The sequence below is a fragment of the Anabrus simplex genome, chromosome 1 (genome assembly GCF_040414725.1).
Source record: "Anabrus simplex isolate iqAnaSimp1 chromosome 1, ASM4041472v1, whole genome shotgun sequence".
NCBI classification, from domain to species: Eukaryota; Metazoa; Arthropoda; class Insecta; order Orthoptera; family Tettigoniidae; genus Anabrus; species Anabrus simplex.
Genome location: NC_090265.1, coordinates 222,138,752 through 222,154,333, shown reverse-complemented (window position 1 = coordinate 222,154,333; position 15,582 = coordinate 222,138,752). Strand labels below are relative to the sequence as shown.

General features: G+C 42.9%; 1 protein-coding gene across 1 annotated transcript in view; it reads left to right on the top strand.

The window, feature by feature from the left end:
• LOC136864218 (phospholipase A2) overlaps nucleotides 1–15,582 on the top strand; it is a 181,067-nt gene that overhangs the window by 33,616 nt on the left and 131,869 nt on the right. The window lies entirely within an intron of this gene.

Genomic DNA, 15,582 nt, shown 5'->3' with positions numbered 1-15,582 from the left:
AATATTTTGTCACTAACGAATACCATTCATGACTTCTGCAGAACGTTTTGTGTGCAGCCTTAAGTATGGAAGAAATTCTTCCGTTTGAGTACGTGACGAAACACATATTAATATCCGCATCTGCCCAACGACCGACATATTTTCTCTCATGTCCCATATTGCTAATCAAATGATACCTCAAAAATTCAGATAAATTCTGGAGCAATAATCCAGAGTGTAATAATAATAATAATAATAATAATAATAATAATAATAATAATAATAATAATAATAATAATAATAATAATAATGGCTTTACGTCCCACTAACTACATATGCGGTTTTCGGAAACGCCGAGGTACCCGAATTTAGTCCCGTATGAGTTCATTTGCCGGCCCCGTGGTGTAGGGGTAGCGTGCCTGCCTCTTACCCGGAGGCCCCGGGTTCGATTCCCGGCCAGGTCAGGGAATTTTACCTGGACCTGAGGGCTGGTTCGAGGTCCACTCAGCCTACGTGATTAGAATTGAGGAGCTATCTGACGGTGAGATAGCGGCCCCGGTCTAGAAAACCAAGAATAACAGCCGAGAGGATTCGTCGTGCTAACCACACGACACCTCGTAATCTGCAGGCCTTCGGGCTGAGCAGCGGTCGCTTGGTAGGCCAAGGCCCTTCAAGGGCTGTAGTGCCATGGGGTTTGGTTTGGTTTGGTTTGGTTTGGTTTGGTTTTTTTTAGGAGTTCATTTACGTGCCAGTAAATCTACCGACACGAGACTGACGTATTTTAGCAAATACCGCCTGACTGAGCCAGAAATGAACCTGCCAAGGTGGGGTCAGAAGGCCCGCGCGTCAACCATCTGAGCTGCTCAGCCCGGCAATCCGGTGTGTGAGCTCATGATTACGTCACTTTAAGGTTCGAATGTACAGTATGTAACCCGATTTTGTAGACGTAATCACGTCAAAATATAAGTCACCGCTTTGAAGAAAAAGATGTTTACTGGGTGAAATATGCTTCCGTATTTGTGTTGTTTTTCTCTGGTCCCTAATTTTGAATCCCCCTTCCCTCCCTCAGCTAGGCCTCGCGGGGTGTTGTGGGAGTTTTCGATTTTTCTACGAATCTATGGGATATAAGGTTCTCACACACCATGTTTCGGCTTCCAAGGTTCCTGAAAGAGCCTCATTAATTCTTGTTCATTTTCATAATCCATCTCTGTTGCGATACAGTGTGCAGACTGCATTGTGTCTCCTGGACTCCTCAGGGGGGGAAGGGGAGGGGTAGATCAAGAATGTTACTTTTATTTTTCTCTCTCAGTTTCATCCATGGCATCGACAATATGACAGTGACTGAAGTATAAGCAAAGTAATGTCATTCCTTAAGCAGCCGGTCCCTGCGATGAATGGTGTGAAAGTGTAGTGCATAGGATCGGTTGGTGTATGCATTTCAGAGAGCTGGGCAGTATCTTCTGGCTCGGGCAGGAAAGCAACGGGGAACTACCTCACTCCTTATTTCCCTATTACGCCTCTTCAGTGAACCTGATGGTGGGTCTGTTGAGGTTCCAACCAGCTTTCACAGGCTGAGGACTAACTTACAACTAATTGAAAGGAAAGGGCTTAGACCGGGAAGGTAGTGGCCGTGCCGTAAGGTACAACCTCAGCATTTGCCTTGTGGGGATGGTAAACCATGGGAAACCATCTTCTGGATTCTAAATGATACCTCCTTTGTTCATCGCTACACTTCGACTTCTATTTTCAGTATGAACATACAAACTGCTGCCCTCTCCTACATGCTCTTAACTTGCCTGGCTGCTCATCGAGACAATTCTCTCATTGCTCCCCAACAGCTAATTTACAAGTCATGGCGCACACCATGGTGAACAGTTCAGTATAGCAAGGCAACCAAATGAACATGTACAGAATCCATCACCTGCTGGCCCAGCGGATAGAAGTAGTGATGGTAAGAAAGCGTGTCGTGAGATCTTCAGGACAATAGTTACTTACAAAGAAACAATAGAGTGAAAATTGTAAATATTTTACTGAAAGTTCTATAATGTCGATAAAACGCATTGCATTCCAGTTAACATTTATCTTTCACGCAGTAACGGGGGAAATACTTATAATATGCGGGTACCACTTGACATGAAGTAATCTCTTATCGCTAGAGCGCTCCAGAAACAGAATTATCTTTAGGTATAATGCAAATTAAGAACACGTAGTTGCTTTTCTAAGGGATTTGAACGGGGCGAGTTGGCCGTGCGGTAAGGGGCACGCTGCTGTGAGCTTGCATCCAGGAGATAGTGGGTTCGAATCCCACTGTCGGCAACCCTGAAAATGGTTTCCGTGGTTTTCCATTTTTACACCAGGCAAATGCTGGGGCTGAACCTTAATTAAGGCCATGGCCGCTTCCTTCCAACTCCCAGGCCTTTTCTATCCCGTCGTCGCCATAAGACCATTCCGTGTCGGTGCGACGTAAAGCCACTAGCAAAAAAAAGAGAGGTTTGATATTCAAATCTTTACGAAACTACTCATCAGACGGCTCTACCTCTGATTTTTCCGCTTTCAGTCCTGGAGAATAAAATACTACTTCCTTTTAAGGAATAGGCCTCTTCTTATTCCCAGCATGAATACAATCATAGGAGCACATACTACCACATGCTACTATTAGAAGACAGCAAGTAATCCGGGAAAGAACAAAAATCCCGACCGCTATTTAAATACACATATAAAAATATGAAACACCCCAAAGTCCTCCTCTGTGGTGTAGTGGTTAGTGTGATTAGCTGCCACCCCCCGAGGCCCAGGTTCGATTCCCGACTCTGCCACGAAATTTGAAAAGTGGTACGAGGGCTGGAACGGGATCCTGGAAGTGGTTTTCCGTGGTTTCCCACTTCTCCTCTAGGCAAATGCCGGGATGGTACCTAACTTAAGGCTACGGCCGCTTCCTTCCCTCTTCCTTGTCTATCCCTTCCAAACTTCCCATCCCCCCGCAAGGCCCCTGTTCAGCATAGCAAGTGAGGCCGCCTGGGCGAGGTACTGGTCATCCTCCCCAGTTGTATCCTCCGACTCAGAGCCTGAAACTCCAGGAAATGCCTCGAGGCAGTAGAGGTGGGATTCCTTGCTGAGTCCGAGGGAAAATACAACCCTAGAGGGTAAACAGATTAAGATAGAAGATAGAAACACCCCAAAACATCGTGGAACGAGGAATATTAAATATCTCCACAATAACATATATCGAACGTCCCATTCGTTGGCACTCTCCATTACGCTCCGAAGAACTTGGTTAATCATGACATGTTGCTATGAGCAGGCTCACTAATGCTCAGACTGAATGACACGATCACTATATTACAGTTCGGCTCCATGTACGACTCGTTGGCTGAATGGTCAGCGTACTGGCCTTCGGCTCAGAGGGTCCCGGGTTGGATTCCCGGCCGGGTCGGGGATTTTAACCTTCATTGGTTAACTCCAGTGGCCCGGGGGCTGGGTGTTTGTGCTGTCCCCAACATTCCTGCAACTCACACACCACACATAACACTATCCTCCACCACAATAACACGCAATTACCTACAAATGGCAGACGCCGCCCACCCTCATCGGAGGGTCTGCCTTATAAGGGCTGCACTCGGCTAGATATAGCCACACGAAATTATTATTATTATTATTATTATTATTATTATTATTATTATTATTATTATTATTATTATTATTATTATTATTATTATAGTTCGGCTCCATGGCTAAATTGTTAGCGTACTGGCCTTTGGTCAGAGGGGTGCCGGGTTCGATTACCGGCAGAGTGGAGAATTTTAACCATAATTGTTTAATTCCGCTGGCACAGTGGCTGGGTGTCTGTGTCGTCTTCATCATCATTTCATCATCACCACGACGCGCAGGTAGTCTACGGGCGTCAGCTCAAAAGACCTACACCAGGCGAGCTGAACATGTCCTGAAACACTCCCGGCACTAAAAGCTATGCGCCATTTCACTACCATAACACAACCGAAAGCGGTTTGCGCAGTCCATTGCGTGACGGTGCCATGCAAGTTGCGTACTGCTTCTCATGCCTTTTGAAATCACATGTTTTTTGCCTTGTCAGTGTATGTGTTAATAATCATTTTTAATGTTATTTGCTTTACGTCCCACTAACTATTTTACGGTTTTCGGAGACGCCAAGGTGCCGCAATTTAGTCCCGCAGGAGTCCTTATACGTGCCAGTAAATCTACCGACACGAGGCTGACGTATTTTACCACCTTCAAATACCACCGGACTGAGCCAGGATCGAACCTGCCAAGTTGGGGTCAGAAGGCCAGCGCGTCAACTGTCTGAGCCACTCAGCCCGGCAGTGTATGTTTTAATGTGTCTGCTTTTCTATGTGGTCAGAGTCGTGACATTCTGTTCAGAGGATCCTGAACTCGTTTCCTGGGAATTTAGCCATGTCTGGATAAGTCATCTGGATGGGTGTCCGGCTCCATGGCTAAATGGTTAGCGTGCTGGCCTTTGGCCACAGGTGTCCCGGGTTCGATTCCCGGTAGGGTAGGGAATTTTAACCTTAATTGGTAAATTTCGCTGGCATGGGGGCTGGGTGTATGTGTCGTCTTCATCATCATTTCATCCTCATCATGACGCGCAGGTCGCCTACCGGCGTCAAATCGAAGGACCTGCATTTGGCGAGCCGAACTTGTCCTCGGGCACTCCCGGCACTAAAAGCCATACGCCATTTCATTTCATCTGGATGGGTGTTTGTCTCAATGCATACTTCTTCATATAGACAAAGCACACTGTCATCCACAGATACACGTAATTGTCTCCTTCAGGCGTCAGGAGAAGTATACGGCCATAAAACACAAATTTCACTCCCGCTATGCCACCAAGGTGTGGGAAAAGCGGATGAAGCAGAGTTATTGTATAGTTTAACGGTAGCGTACTTCCGTATAGCAGACTGCAAACGAAGCCGCGTGAAATCACGCTTAACCATTTGGTAACGCAAAACTAAACTATCAACAATTTAACAATACATTCAGTGAGAGTTGAGTACCATTATAACAGCACGAATGTTATGATAATAATCTTTGAAAATCGAGGCTAAGCTAGGTAGAACTCCCACTGATGTGGAAACTGTCTATTTAGTAAATACTAGAGGACCCGTGCGAGAAATCTCGCGTGTTCATGAAGTATGTGGTACCGGGCGAGTTGGCCGTGCGCGTAGAGGCGCGCGGCTGTGAGCTTGCATCCGGGAGATAGAAGGTTCGAATCCCACTATCGGCAGCCCTGAAAATGGTTTTCCGTGGTTTCCCATTTTCACACCAGGCAAATGCTGGGGCTGTACCTTAATTAAGGCCACGGCCGCTTCCTTCCAACTCCTAGGCATTTCCTATCCCATCGTCGCCATAAGACCTATCTGTGTCGGTGCGACGTAAAGCCCCTAGCAAAAAAAAAGTATGTGGTGGAGTAGCCTCCTGGTGATCTACTGGTGAACTAAGGAATACACTAAGCAGTACATTATTAGACAGTCTTACTTACCACTTAACGTAATCATCGATTTTTTAACATTTACAGTAGGTATCCACTTGAACAAAAGCAAATGCAACTGCATTATTATACTGACGAATGTTCCGGAAGTAATTTTTGGTTTGACTATCATTCTTTTCTTCACTGATGAGTACAGCATATTATAATGACATAAAACAGGCGTCCCAACGGATAAAATGTGAAGTGGGCAGCATTAATGGCGCGTATTTTCCTACAGCAACAGCATTTACAAATCGCACACTTCGTACAATTTATCTAAACTCATTTTTAAATAATTTATCGATACTTATGAAATGAGAGTGCAATTCGTCACTGATAATGCCTATTTTCTTTCTTTTGAATGCTCATTTGTCACGATTGATTACTTGTGAAAGCCGCAAATGGGATCTATACTACTGAAATAATATATATGATAATTGTTGAATAGATAGCTTCAGTGAGTGTTTGCCTCTCCGCTAAATTCCCCGAAATTATGAAGCAACTTATCAACTAGCCTTGAAAGACTACACACACAGAGAGAGAGAGATAGGTCTTGCAAATACTGTCAAATTCTTCGCAGAGTCAAGTAAAAAACTCACAATCTGTGACGTTTGGTCAGAAGATTATTACTATAAACATTGCATCAGAGAATTGCCCTATAGGGATTAATGCGTAGCATTCTCGCAATTCAGTAAGGTAATTGGGGAAATTTTCAGAAAAATAGAGTACCCAGGATTTTAAGATTGAAATAAGTTACGTCTGGTACAACCGCCCAAACCTAAAAATCTGATAAAAAGTCTTGATCAACTCCTTAAGTACAGTAAATCACAGTAAGGTAAAACAGAAGATAACTATTAATCTTAAAAACATAGGCTTGCATGATTTATGTTTTAATTTATAGTTAATACAAAAATTACCTGACGACTATTTTTTTTAAATTTGTACATTTTCTTTTTTCTCGCAGTATATATTTTGCTTCACTCTAAACACTGGCCAGTAATAACGCATCTTCCCCCATTAACCGCAAAATCCCTGGCGAATGTTCTGAAAACCAATAGAGTTGCCAGTCCCACGGTCTAGGGGTAGCTAGCCTGCCTCTTATAAGTAGTCCCCGGTTTTGATTACCGCCTAGGCCATGGCTTTTTACCGAGATCAGAGGACTGGATCGAGATCCACTCATCCTATGTGAGGAAGAGCTATCTGACCCAGATATAGAAAGCAAGAACAACGTTCGAGAGAACCACGCGTCACTCGGCTTCGAGCTGAGCAGTGGTCGCTTGGGAAGTCAAGGCTCGTCAGAGCTGTAGCGCCATGGATTGTGTTTGCATGTTTGTTTGTTTGTTTGTAGGTAACTGTGCAGTACCCTGTAAGTCAAAACAAAATAGCTTATAATCATTTTTCTAGCATACAAAATATAGCATCTTTGATGTCAGAAAGATACAGCACCCAGATCTATCAAATGATTCTACCTGTATATTAACACGATGTCATGACAGATATTTCCCGAATGTAAATTTAGCAACAGTGCACACATATCTTAGGAAATATACTGCCATAACTGTAGACTTGAAAGACTGTACAGTGAAGTGATAATTTCATATGCACAAAGCATCCCCCTCAATACACGTGGTAAGTGTCGACAGGTGAAGGTAAAAGTGCGCATCTCAACTAAGTACTAAATCACTTACTGAAGAATAGCGATGACTTTCTCATTCTGCTCGTTGTTGGCTCCATAATGAATGGAAGAAGGCTCCTGGTACAGGAAGTTAATAAAATGTGGCGTGAAAAGAACTTAATTAAAGTCTTCTAATTAAGAAACAGGAGTACTCGACCGCGAAGGAATGTTATCGTGTTCTATCAGCGTGCAATACAAGACCATTCACACTATTGTCTCGTGATAAACGTCTCTGCAACTGCTGCGTAACGTTTATGATAGACACTGCCTATTACCGGCCCAGCGCGCTAAATGTGTCGGGAGTTAATTCACTGTCAATCATTCTAGAAGTAAGTGATATTAGTGCTTCGTACTGCAAGTAAATGAGGAGATAGTGCCTTAATAAGGAATATATCACCGTCCTACTTAATCTTAGTCCCTTTATCACTGTTTGTCTTATTGAAGTTACTGTCAAGTCAGTCCGCCTCATTTGCTGAATGGTCAACGTAGTGGCCTTCGATTAGGGATCCCCGGGTTCAATTCCCGATAAGGCGGGGGATTTTATCCTTGTCTGATTAATTTCTCTAGCTCGAGATCTGGATGTTTATGTTCTTGTGAATAGCTGTCTTCATTTACGTACATCCGACTCGTTGGCTGAATGGTCAGCGGGTCAGAGGGTCCCGGGTTCGATTCCCGGCCGGGTCGGGGATTTTAACCTTCATTGGTTAATTCCATTGGCCCGGGGGTTGGGTGTTTGTGCTGTCCCCAACATCCCTGCAACTCACACACCACACATAACACTATCCTCCACCACAATAACACGCAGTTACCTACACATGGCACACGTCGCCCACCCTCATCGGAGGGTCTGCCTTACAAGGGCTGCACTCGCCACACGAAATTATTATTTTCGTACAACACATCACCCTAAAAAGCACCACAGAAACACTCAAAAGGGAGTACATCCCTCCTCACTGGGTTGGCGTTCGTCATCCGGCCGTATAACTAGGCTATATCCATACAGATTGCAAATGATATATAATTGGTAAAAGGACAGAAAGGGAAAGAAATTACTATCAAGTCAGGGAAAAGGTGTTTCCCCTGTGGGAGTGGGTAGAATACACGGGATGAAACTATTATGGATTCTCAACAAGTTAGCGCGTTTCAGTGATCACGGTGTCCTTACTAAGTCCAGCATTGTTTCCACTTACTTGTAGTAGGCTCCTCGCTTTCGTCTTCCTACCCGACCTTCCCCTGCTTACTCTTGTTCTCTTCCGATCCCGTCGATATTTGGTTTGTAGCGAGACTCTCATTTCCACGCCCTACGTGATTCTTCCGTTTCCTTTGCCGATATCTTCACTCTTCAAACGATCAGCTATATTCCTTTTTTATGTCTGATTAGAGTTATAACAATAATCATAACAATAATAACAATAATCTGTATGTTTAAAATACTAGGCTGATATTTGTTACATCGATTTAGAGAGAACGGCTCAACCGATTGATATCGTAAAGCATTCTGACGAAAGCTCTTGGCCTGTAGATGTGCAGAGTGTCTTTAAAAGCGTAAAAATTTCCTGCCGTATATTTTAAATAATTAAAAAATACAGCATTCCGATTTACCCAAACGCTCGCCAGTACTTCAAGGCAACCTGGACTGTGGTAGCGCTGAGGCATACGAAGCGTGAGGGGAGGTGGAAGAGGGCCATCACGCATGCGTTGTCTTCCTGGTCAGCTGATCCAGTCTGTGTTGTATTGCAGTTGCAGATAGTCGGTTAGTCGAGAAGAAGGTACTCAGCGCAATGTTATTGTCTCTTTGTAGCTCTCTCTATATTTACTAGCTTGTAATGACGTCGGAAAAATGTAACAGTCTTTCTTCTCCGGGTCGTAATTTGAACACTAAGGCCGGAACTTCTTCCACTCCGATAGTTAGGCAAGTGAGTCGATCCTCCGTGTCATAATGTACTGGAAACCCAAAGGGATTGTACCTTTGCTACGAGCAAACTGTATTGTGTCAATTTTCAAATCTTATTTGACTGACATTGTGCTCATAGCAAACCAGAAGCAACTTTCAATTATATTGATGAAATCCCTGACGTACCCCAACAAATCAATAAAAATGTCAAGAATGCATTTTTCATCGATAGTCCCGTACGCACTGGAAAAACGTATTTTCTTAATTCATAAGTGCTTCAATTTATGTCTTCGTGTTTTATTAGTAGCGTGGACAGGAATAGCCACCATTTTGCTTCCCAACGGTCGATCAGTGCACTGTATTTTCAAAATAGGCTGAGATCTATAATCTCTCGAGATGATTTAACTCCTTCAAATAAAACACTTCCACTTTATTGTAAGTGGCACCAATTTCCAGTTCGCGTGACATTTTTCATCACGATCAATAAAGCTCAAGGGGAAACACTAGAACGTACTGGTTTAAGCCATAGCATATGTTGCAATGTCAAGAGTGCGAAATTGTGACGTCCTTAAAGTTGCAACACTGCCAAAACGTAATTGTACAAAGAATGTCTTATATATAGACTATATAACCCTTCACTAAATATTTACCCCATTGACCGTCATGTTTTGACGGGTTTCGGCTAGTATTAAGAAGAAGAAGAAGAAGAAGATTGATTGATTGATTGATTGATTGATTGATTGATTGATTGATTGATTGATTGATTGATTGATTGATTGATTGATTGATTGATTGATTGATTGATTGATTGATTGATTGATTGATTGATTGATTGATTGATTGATTGATTGATTGATTGATTGATTGATTGATTGATTGATTGATTGATTGATTGATTGATTGATTGATTGATTGATTGATTGATTGATTGATTGATTGATTGATTGATTGATTGATTGATTGATTGATTGATTGATTGATTGATTGATTGAGCGTGGTTCGGGCCGTTTAGCTGTTAGTTTACATTCACGAGATTGTGGGTTCAAGCCCAACTGCCGGTAGCCTTGAAAGTGGATTTCCGTGGTTTCCCATATTCACACCAGGTGACTTAATTAAAGCAACGGTTGCTCCCTTCTGCGGCCCTTGGGGGGTATATAAGTGAAGGCTTCCACTATTTATGACCTCGGTACTAAATGAGATAGAAAGGCTAGCTCTATGTATGAATGCCTTATCGAAAAAGACAGAGTCCATTTGAATTGGTTCCTGAAAAGCCAACTGGGGCACGTGTCTTTTTCAGGCCTTCTCCCCACAGCCGGTCTTTCTAACCCAGCCTAGGTCTTGCAGTTCCTCCTCGGAAGCAAGATTTCGAAGCACGACTCTCATAGTTATTAAAAATGTTCACAGAAACATGGCTGAACATATTGTTTCCTCTTAGGTAAGAATTGAAAGTAAAAATTCAGAACAAGTATGTTGATCGAAATTGGCCAAAAGGTAGATCTTTTTCTAATCCCTGTATTTTTCTCTGTCTCCTGTCACAGCGGGTCGAGACGTTATTTCATTTAAAAACTCTTTGTACTTGCCTGGGATTTACGGGCCAGCTTCTTCACTCGTCTTAATAGGAACCTTTCCTGCTGGATATGCGGGGCTTTGGAAATGTCGGTCTGTAACTTGTGGTATTACGAAGGCTGAAGGTGTTTTAGAACAGGCTAACCTTTTCACGGTTTTTCGGAGACGCCGAGGTGCCGAAATTTAGTCCCACCGGAGTTCGTTTACATGCCAGTAAATCTACCGACACGAGGCTGATGTATTTGAGCACCTTCAAATACCACCTGACTGAGCCAGGATCGAAACTGCCAAGCTGGGGTCAGAAGGCCAGCGCCTTAACCGTCTGAGCCACTCAGCCCGGCTTTCATCAGTCTGTCGATGGACATCTTAGTTTAATAAGATACAAAATTATGACTTGTATGACAGTTGGAAAAATGAATTAATGTTAAAATAGATTTTATGATAAAATTAAAAGATATCATCATCAAGATAGTTTTATGAAAACATGAATGATAGCTGCCAACGCTCTCTGCTGTTATTTCTTAATGTATACAGTACTTTTGCATCCATCTCTTGGCACAGACGTAAGAAAAGTGTAGTTCCCACTGAAGTTCCAGTCTCATCCATGGTTGTGACACTGTGGAAGCTGCTAGAGTTTTGGTGATGCTGAGTAATGACATTCAGAGCAATACCAGTGCGTCTGAGTGTTATCAGAGGTGTTGCTCATAGGGTTAGTCTTGCTGCAATAGCACTTTCTCGCCCAGTGGAGAAAGCAATGGCAAACTACCTCACTCCTCATTTTGTCTAGTACGCCTAGTTTTTGAGCTGCCATTGGTTTTTGCGCTTTCCTTATAACCGCATAACCTTTTGTGGTGCTATTTGAGGATCCAACCAGGATCTGAGCTGATGATTTAACAGACAGCTGTCAACGAAGCTTCTGGGGAACAACAGGCAAACAAATGCGTCACTCATAATGAAATATGATATGTTAATAAGCTCAAGTGAACGCACATCGAAAGAATGTAAACATAGAAATAATAACATGAGTGCGGAAATGGAGGAACATCTAGCTCTCCTATCGAAGTTTCATAAAAGAAGGGCGTCAGTTCAGGTTGATACCCTTTCTCTATACAGCACTCCCATCAGGATCACAGTAGCGCTATGAACGAGCACACAATTGGTTTCTTATCTTCACAAAACGGTGCAATTAATGGTCTATACACGAGCTTTAATTTCATCTCAATTTTGGCAAAAATGTATTGAAGCCCATTCTTTAGGAAGCGTTCATTTAAAATAATATTACAACAGTAAAAATAAACCCATTCTAACAAACAGATGTCATTTTAACTTCACACACTGTCATTGTTGTAAATAGAACTACAATAAGACGCTATGGTGTCTTTGTGAGTATTTCAGTAGTATTGTCAACTCTGAAAATGACTAAAGGTAATTGCTTTATGCTACAAATGTGTTTAATGATGCAATGGAGGAGAGCATTAAACATTGCTTTTACTAAACTTTCCGACAATGCAGCTTGCCTCAATATACATTGATAGTACATTGATAGTAAGCAGAGTGACATCCAGGTAAATTCGATGCTGAGAGCCAAAGAAGTTGAAAGATTGAACACGTTACACATTATAAATATCTTTGATTTTTCTTGAATGAGGAATGGGAATACAGTCAAGGGATCAAGATCGGAATCGACCAGCCACGAAGCACCTTCATCAAAATGAAGAAACTCATAAGTGACCACCATCTAAACTTGGATCTGAGGCTTCGTATGAACAGTAGCCACGTGGTACCAACGCTGATATACGGGATAACAGAATGGACTTTGTTGCAGACCCTGTAAAAACCTTCTTTACGTACAATGACCATTACTTTTGTACCTTTTTGAAGGCAAATGCGTTTTTCTTAAGTGAAGCGATTGTCTCATATTCGCCATGATGACGTACACTGCTATGTCTATCAGCATGTGTTTGAACTACATACATCCTGACGAATGATGCCTTTCACAGATATAGTATATTGAGAAAACAGGAACGTTTGACAGACTGTAACTGCTACTAGATACAGGTTACAAGAACAATGTAATGATGACCATCACACTTGAACGGTTAAGTGAATGATTTTTTGTTTCCATTCCGGCGTATGAAAACACATTATTAACTCCATTGATAAGCATGAGACAGAACACCTTCCGCTGAGTTTGAGGAATGACATCTTAACAAATGTTGATCGTGGATGCTTCGTTGTGGATGTTTCAATTGTCCTCATCCCGAGGTGGTGCTGCTCTCTTCTGGCACACCCCCAATGGAGGTGAGCTGCATGTAACATTTTAACTATATACCAGGCCTCCTGCCATTCTTAAATTTTTGGCAGTACCGGGAATCGAATCCGGGCCTCCGAGGACGACAGCTAAAAATACTAAAAGTTGCTCTACGGAAGTGAAGATACAAATCCGGTGGGATAGAAATTCGTATGCTTGGTTCTTTCTCGATAAAATGCCCTTCATTCAACAAGGTGAGATTGTCTTGTAATAATATTAATGTCCGCCTCTGTGGTGTAGTGGTTAGTGTGATTAGCTGCCATCCCCGGAGGCCCGGGTTCGATTCCCGGTTCTGCCACGAAATTTGAAAAGTGGTACGAGTGCTGGAACGGGGTCCACTCAGCCTCGGGAGGTCAAATGAGTAGAGGTGGTTTCGATTCCCACCTCAGCCATCCTCGAAGTGGTTTTCCGTGGTTTCCCACTTCTCCTCCAGGAAAATGCCGGGATGATACCTAACTTAAGGCCACGGCCGCTTCCTTCTCTCTTCCTTGTCTATCCCTTCCAATCTTCACATCCCCCCACAAGGCCCCCTGTTCTGCATAGCAGGTGAGGCCGCCTGGGCGAGGTACTGGTCATTCTCCCCAGTTGTATCCCCCGACCCAAAGTCTTACACTTCAGGACACTGTCCTTGAGGCGCTAGAGGTGGAATCCCTCGCTGAGTTCGAGGGAAAAACCAAACCCGGAGGGTAAACAGATTAAGAAAAAAAGAAAGAATAACATTAACGTCATCTTTTGTCATAACATTGAACCAAGTCCTACTGTCTGCGTTGACGTTTTCGCGTAGTGAAAGCGAGTTAATGCTTCTTTTTCATTGCACTGAGGTTGTCATTTTGGAGCAAGTAGCAACCTTAACATCGTTTACTGGCATCATAACCAATTCGTACTTCCTGGTTTGATGTGTTCGTATTACAGACAGCGATATTAACAAGTGGCAATAATTAAATATTGAATATATTTGTGTTCTATGCATTTAAGTGTCTGGGTATTAGACATCGTCTCTATTTGTTCGCTCTATAATGACAGATTTAATAAGTGAATTAGAATCTGGTGATAATTTATCGGGAGATTATGTTAATATTGTTTAGTCCGACTCCTTGGCTTCATTGTCTCGGGTTCAGTTCGATTCAACTCCAGTCTTCAATTACACTCAATATGGTTTGTAAGAAAATAATACATGTTCTCAGTAAAAAACCAGGCAAGTTTAAAATTTACAGTCACTTCTTGGATGCCGGCCCCGTGGTGTAGGGGCAGCGTGCGCGCCTCTTGCCCGGATGCCCCGGGTTCGATTCCCGGTCAAATCAGGGACTTTCACTTGGATCTGAGGGCTGGTTCGAGGTCCACTCAGCCTACGTGATTACAATTGAGGAGGATCCATCGTGTTGACCACATGACACCTCGTAATCTGCAAGCCTCCGGGCTGAGCAGCGGTCGCTTGGTAGGCCATGGCCCTTCGGGGCTGCTGCGCCATGGGGTTTTGGTTTCTTATATAGTAATTTCGGCTGTCGAAGACAGGCTTACGTACTAGTTAATTATAATTCCAGAGCCGAACTCATTTACTCGGACAGTAGAGCGCTGGCCTTCGATCCCGGCTCGGTAGGGTGGTTTTTGGAGGTGCTCAAAGAAGCCAGTCTCGTGTTGGTAGATTTACTGGCACGTAAATGAACTTCTGTGGGGCAAAATTCCGAAACCTTGGCGAACCTGAAAACCGTAAATGTAGTTCGTGCTACGTAAAGCCATTATTATTATTATTATTATTATTATTATTATTATTATTATTATTATTATTATTATTATTATTATTATTATTATTATTATTATTATTATTGGATGTTGTGAACAATGAGCTATTATACGTTTTGTTCATTTCTTTATGAATTATACACTCTTAAGGCAAATAATGCCATCAGAATAAGATAGTAATAGTAGCAGTAATTACAACCTATGCAAATGTTTATGCAATATGAATACAACCTGTGGCAATAAAGTTCGGTGAATAAAGTCAGAACGGTCGATCCGGCAACAATGGCGACACACAACGCTGCACCTGCGTAGCAGCAGGTTTTGACCACCTGCTCCCAACGTTGTTCAGTTGAGCATTGTGTGTGTGCCATGTAAGACCTGTTGACACTGTGCGTGTTTAGTGCGTTGGTTCTGAACTGCGAACAGGAATATGAACGACCAAAAGATCAATATACATTTTTGTTTTAAGCTTGGCAAGACACCGCAAGAAACGCATGTGATGCTGGTACGTGTTTATGAAGATCAACCACTGTCCTTGAAGTGTGTGTACGAGTGGTTCGCACGTTCTTGAGGAGGCCGGGAAAGTGTATCTGACAACCCCCGTAGCGGAAGACCGGCGACCGCCGTCAGTGACGAAAACATTGAAAAGGTGAGGACATTAATCATGAACGATCGGCGATTAACTGTGCGCATGATAGCGGATGAACTACAGATTAACCGTGAATCCGTGCGACCAATCGTTACCCAGAAATTAGGGAAAAGGAAAACGTGTTCTCATCTTGTGCCACATCACTTGACTGACGATCAGAAGCAGGCACGTTTGGAGGCTTAACAGGATTGTGTCGAAACGGCGGATGCGACACCAAATTTCTTGAACTGTACTGTTACTGAGGATGAAACCTTGTGTCTCAGGT